Below are 5,812 nucleotides of genomic sequence, written 5' to 3'. Positions count from 1 at the left end.
AAAGGGACTTTCCTCCAATAAGTTTTAAGCAGGAAGTGGTCAACGTTCTCATGGTAGAAAAATTATGGAAAATGAAAAAATTATATTTTAAAAAAAGCCTGCAGAAATGAGCTCTGGGTATCTGAGACATTTCTGGAAAGCTTGATGGACTTAAATTCAAAGAAAACAAGAGGAGACCAAATAGTGATTGAGAATACGTACTGCATGGAAGAGCTAACGAATGAAGTATCACCCTTTAAATTAAAAAAATTTTAATATATGAATATAATACATGAAATGTTGAGCATAAACTTTATACACAGCAGAAATGGTTAGTAGAAGAAAATTCCCAGATACTGTATGCTCAAAGAAAAAGATTAAAAATATTCACTGTATGAGGAATGTTCTATATATGTATAATAGCAAGTGAGCATTCCATCATCTCTGACTTGCTTAATGTTGCCTGTGGGAAGTGGGCATGAAACCCGCAAGCATCATGCCCACCCAGAGACAGTTTTCATGAACTCACAGTTAAGTAGGATGAAAAAGACCGCTAATCCTCAAACTATTAAATTACAGCAGGCTTTGAAGATGCCATTTATGGGCTGGGGTGGGGATGAGGGGGTGGTGGAGGAGAACAGTTAGTAGTTAGATTATTCAGAAATAGGAGAGAGGGAGAGAGCGCTCAGTGAGTGAGATTGGAATCGAGAGAGCGACAGAGGGCACTAGAGAGATGCTAAGACGGCGTCATTGCTACAAAAACCACGGTTTAACATGGGGGCCACGCTGTATGAAAAGAGGAAATGTGTCATAGGGAAAAGAAGGCTGCTCACCTGGTTAACTCAGGTTTTTCATCTATGCCTGCGCGTGCAAAGGGCAATGCACGGCCAGCCCCATCTTGAGACACCAAATCAAAGCAATGGAAATGAGTGGTCAAAACAAAGATTTGATAGTCTATGGTCTCCAATACTTTTTACATTGCCCTCTCATCAATAAACAACATTGAACACACAGCCCTACATATTTCTGTATTAATACACTACGTATATGATAAAATAGCCACAGACACACATTCTAAAAGATGATTATATCTATTCTTATATTTTCTTCCCACACCCCACTTTGGAGACCTAGCCAAGGGTCTCAGTAGCAGACCAGCAACACCCATGAGGTTCCATTAGGTGGCACTCTGCACCGTATACGTAGAACCACAGTTAGTGTCTAATTCAGTCAGATACTAGGAAAATTACAGTCAAGACATCCTTTAAACCGTGAACACAAGCAGCAGCTCTACTGGTCAGGACTTATGGGACCGCGAATCAGCTGTCCACCTGCCTCTGTCTCTACCCAAATCTGCTCAGTGTGCTTGCCCAAACTGTCTTCACATGTTAGCCCTGAACAGAACCGCCAATCCTGTACGGGTGGCTTATATCCCTCCTGAAAACAAGTGCCTAATGGGAAGCAATTTGGGTTGAAGTGCAGCTCCATTTCCGAGCAGTGGGTTAAGAACGCTGAGGGTTATACACAGAAGGAGAGAGAGAAATTGAGCATACCTGGGGGTTCAGGCTTTCCTTGCTGAAGTGATCCCTGAGTTAACAATCTCTGGTATCCCAAAGGAAGATGTGGCGCTTCCCAAACGGGGCTCCGCAGAACAGCTGCTTCAGAAGCACTTGGGCTAGTTTCAGAAATGCAGGGTCCTGGGTCCCAGAGATCAGGATCTCTGGTGTGGAGGCCCGCAACCACATGGTTTCCAAGCTCCTTCGGTGATTCTGATCTCCTGTAAAATTGGAGAACCAGCTGACCTGGCTGGACAGAGCTGGGTCAGTTCGGGGCAGGGCCATTTACTGGCTCTGTGACCTTGGCAGTTGACTTAACATGTCTGATCCCACCTTCATCTCTGAGCTAACCCATCCTCTTTGAGATGGAGCTCTTAATACCAGCCTCAAAGAGCTGATGTGAAGATTTAACGGAATAAATGAAGCCTTGAACTTGGCTTTGCTGCTTAATAGATATGATTCCTTCCCTCCTCTTCCTCCTCCAGACCCCACTCGGTAACGCTGTCCAGGTACCAGTGACTTCACCTTACGCCCTTCATCGTAAGATCCTCCTCGCTCTCTCCTCACCCTGTCATTCCCTTGGGGGCCTGTCCTCAAGAGTAGGAGACAAATTGGTGATTATTTTAAAACTCATTCTTCTAATTCAGCTTCCATCAAAAGGCAACTAAATGGTGGGAAATGAGGACCTAGGGGAGTGAGATGGGCACTGTAAACCATTTTATTTAATGCATCTCACCTGGTCACAAGGTCCTGCTTGGTGGGCCTCCATTTGGACCTGGCCCAGGAGTGTTACCCACTGTCCCAGGGTGACTGCAGGACAGCAGGCTAGTTCTAACTGCCAAAACAGCCCCCCCACCCCTGCTCTTCTTAGCAGCTTGGTCCCCCTGGACAATGGGCCTCAGATATGGGTTCATGGAGATGTTCCTACAAACTTCTATGGCTCAAGACATAAGCTCAGGCAATTCACAATTCTGAAAGCCTCTGGAATCTCTGACCCGCCGCATCTCCTTGGTCAGTGAGAAGTGCGGCAGTCATGTGTATCATACAAGACAAAGATGGTGCCCTAGTTGGCTGTCTCTGTCTGGCCTTTGCTTCAGGGGTGCCACCAGCCAGAAGGACATTGAGAACCATTTTCTGCGTGTGGAAGCATCTGCCCGCCTCACCCTGACTACTGGTGGGCTCTAGGGATGTGTGAAAACTGCCACGAGGCCACGGGGGCTTCCTCTTATTCTCCAGAACCTAACAGACTCTTTCTGGGGGGTGCTTGTTGTGAGCCACTGGGACTCAAACCTCCTCAGTCAGTGTGTCTGGGCTCTTCCAAAACAATTCATATAAATCACCAAGAGGGAGAAGGGATATATACATGAAGAAATACAATCATTGAAATGTCATGGCAAACACGTTAGAAATTAATTACAACCCAAGAGTAGGGTAATCTTGAGGCAGAGCACCAGATCTTACTCAGTTTCTTAACCCACATGCTTGAAAGTTGGGATAAGTTGAAAGAATATGAGTTTGAATGTGACAGAGAGTCCGGCCAGTGTCACCCAGGGAAGGTTTCACCATGCCAATTACAGAAGCTCATGCTCACTGAAGCAGGTGGGGATTTACTCTGTATGTGTGGGAAAGAGACCAGTTTTAAACCAAAAGTACACACCAAACCACCGCTTCCAAACAGAAGAATCCACCTGCAACAACGGCTCTTTCTGTTCATTCTTGTGTAGGACACGAGGCTGGCCGTGGGTGCCTAAAGCCGAAAAGGAAACTGAGAGGGAGGGGAAGGCAAAAGAAGAAAGATGGAAAAACATATAAAACCCCAAACAGTGTGAAACTGCCCTGTTGTCATCTCATTGTCACCAGCATGGATGGCCCCTGTGTCACCAGGCCTTCTTCCACACAATCTCATCACAAGTTTGGGACTTTTTCCTCTCTTTGTAACCCTTCCCCTTCACTAGGTTGGTTGGTGCCCCTCGTGTTCTCCTTCTTCACATTAACTCAATGACATGGATTCACTTTCAGTCCTCGTGTTCTCCAGAGAACATCTCCTTTTGAGTCGCCCTCTATCACGTTCTTTGGTCATTTCCCTCCCACACTGACACCTGTGCTTCAGAAGATACGAAGAATTCCCAGTGCTTCTTAGGCTCAAGGGTTCGAGTTTCCAGCAGAGGTGACTGGTGGCGTGTCCCACTACTAACTGCTCCTGAGGCCTGGTATCCCAAGGCTCCGAGGAGGGATGACCTTCCACAGCCAGGCTAGTACATCTGCCCCATAACCAGTGTTCTCTGCCCACTTGAGCGCGTGCAGGAGAGGCAGAGGACAAAGCAAACCTTATCCCCACCCCCGTTTTAAAACTGGGCCATAAATACCTCACAGGAGATGCAACCTGGTTCTCTCTGGTTAGGATGAGGAGGAGGAAGTAAATAAAAAGCATGTTTTATGGGGGTGGAGGGGGACAGGTTCCTGAGAAAGAAGGAATCCTTCTGTCCCCAGTGCATCCTTGCTGTCCCCATTACAGCTTCCTTGGAGACTGGGGAACAAGATGCCCAGGTTGTTAAGTCACCATTGCCCCTCTCATATACTCTGTATTCCCTGACTACATTTAAGAGACCAGCTGGACCTAAGACCATTCAGACAGACAGAGCTGGAAGTAGATGTGAGGATGGGGCCAAGAGACCCTGACTCAGCAGCGGAGCTACGGTTAGACTCACCTTCTCTCCGTTCTATGGGCTGCGAACACTTGCTTTGCCTTTTTCTCAGCCGTACACTTACCTGCCTAATGCTTCCCTTGGCTTGGATCCTACAAATGCCCAAGTCTTGCTGAGGTACAGCCTCTATCCGAGGAGGAAGGACACACCCTGGCCAGGTTCAGGGTGGAAAGAGGTTGGGAACCCCCTGATGGTAGAGTGGGATTTATGGAGACTCGGGAGTCCCTTCTAGAGCAGCGCCAACCAGAAGCGGGTCAGCTGAAAGCAGGACACTCGGAGCCTGGCAGGAGAACTAGCAATCATGCGCTCCTGGTGGCCTGAGTTGGTGGCTTTTGATCTGTGCCATCTATGAATGGCTCCAATAGAACAGGACTCCACAGAAGACCGTCAGGAGGTTAAAAGAGTGACTTGTCGAGATTACAAAGGAATTAAAATTAAAACCATCTGTTGAAGTGCTTTTGGTCATTTCTTACAACAAACCACTGTACACAATCTCATGTTGAAATACGTTGTGGTTTCTGAGTTGCACTGCTTTCAGTTTCCCTTCCTCTTGATCCATTTCAGATGTTTAAGTTGTCTTCAAGTGCTTCATGGTTTATAAATCACCAAACTAGCTTAAACCTTATGTATTTATGTGTGTGTGTGTTTTTTGGCTGCACCTCGTGGCACGCGGGATCTTAGTTCCCCGACCAGGGATCGAACCCGTGCCCCCTGCAGTGGAAGCACAGAGTCTTAACCACTGGACCACCACGGGAAGTCCCTGTATTTATGTGTTTTAATAGAAGAAAGTTTATCATGCAAAGCCAATTTCTATGATGCTCTCTTTGTTTTCACCGAAGAAGGCATCTATGAAGTACAATCAAGTTTACAGAGGTTGTCAGATCATTGGCTCTATTCAATCCAGAAATTAATCTGGGAATTTGTGACTCTTATTAATTGATTATGTGTCCTTTGGAAATAATTTATATACTGTGTATTGATAGCCATCCTTAAAGTAAAACCTTTGGCTTTTCCACATACGAGGAAAACACAGTATCTCCCAGCTCATACTCTCGGATTTGAACCCTTACACACTATCTTCCAAAGGGCACAGACACCTCTGTAGATAACTTCTTTCATGAAATAAAAACAAATTGGTCACGTTTCAAACTTTGAACTCATGCAAATTTATACTCACTTGGAAGGTGTGTCTTCAGAACATCTTGGTCCTTTCTGTTGTTTTTTTGAGTAGTGAAGCCGAAGCTCAAGACCGAAGCTTTCTCAGTGTTAAGGTCAATAAACCTCTGTTCCTCCCCCCAACCCCAAATTTAAAGGAATCCATGCAATTGTCATCCCTGCCTGAAAACTCTAAATAAATACATGCTCTTGGGGTCCTTCTTCAGAGTTTACCACCAAAATCGTCTAATGTTGATGGATCAAGTTTTCAGATGATTATAAATATACAGTATTAGTTAACAAAGCAGTTTGAAAGATCATTGGATGAGGCAATTTTTCTTTGGATACAGTACTTTTCAATGCAGATGAAAATATCTGTCTTAGCTTGGTCGCTATAACAAAACATCACAAACTGGG

The sequence above is a fragment of the Balaenoptera borealis genome (genome assembly GCF_965194805.1).
Source record: "Balaenoptera borealis genome assembly, chromosome: X".
NCBI lineage: Eukaryota > Metazoa > Chordata > Mammalia > Artiodactyla > Balaenopteridae > Balaenoptera > Balaenoptera borealis.
The sequence above is the reverse complement of the archived record's forward strand: the minus strand, read 5'-3'. Positions refer to the sequence as shown.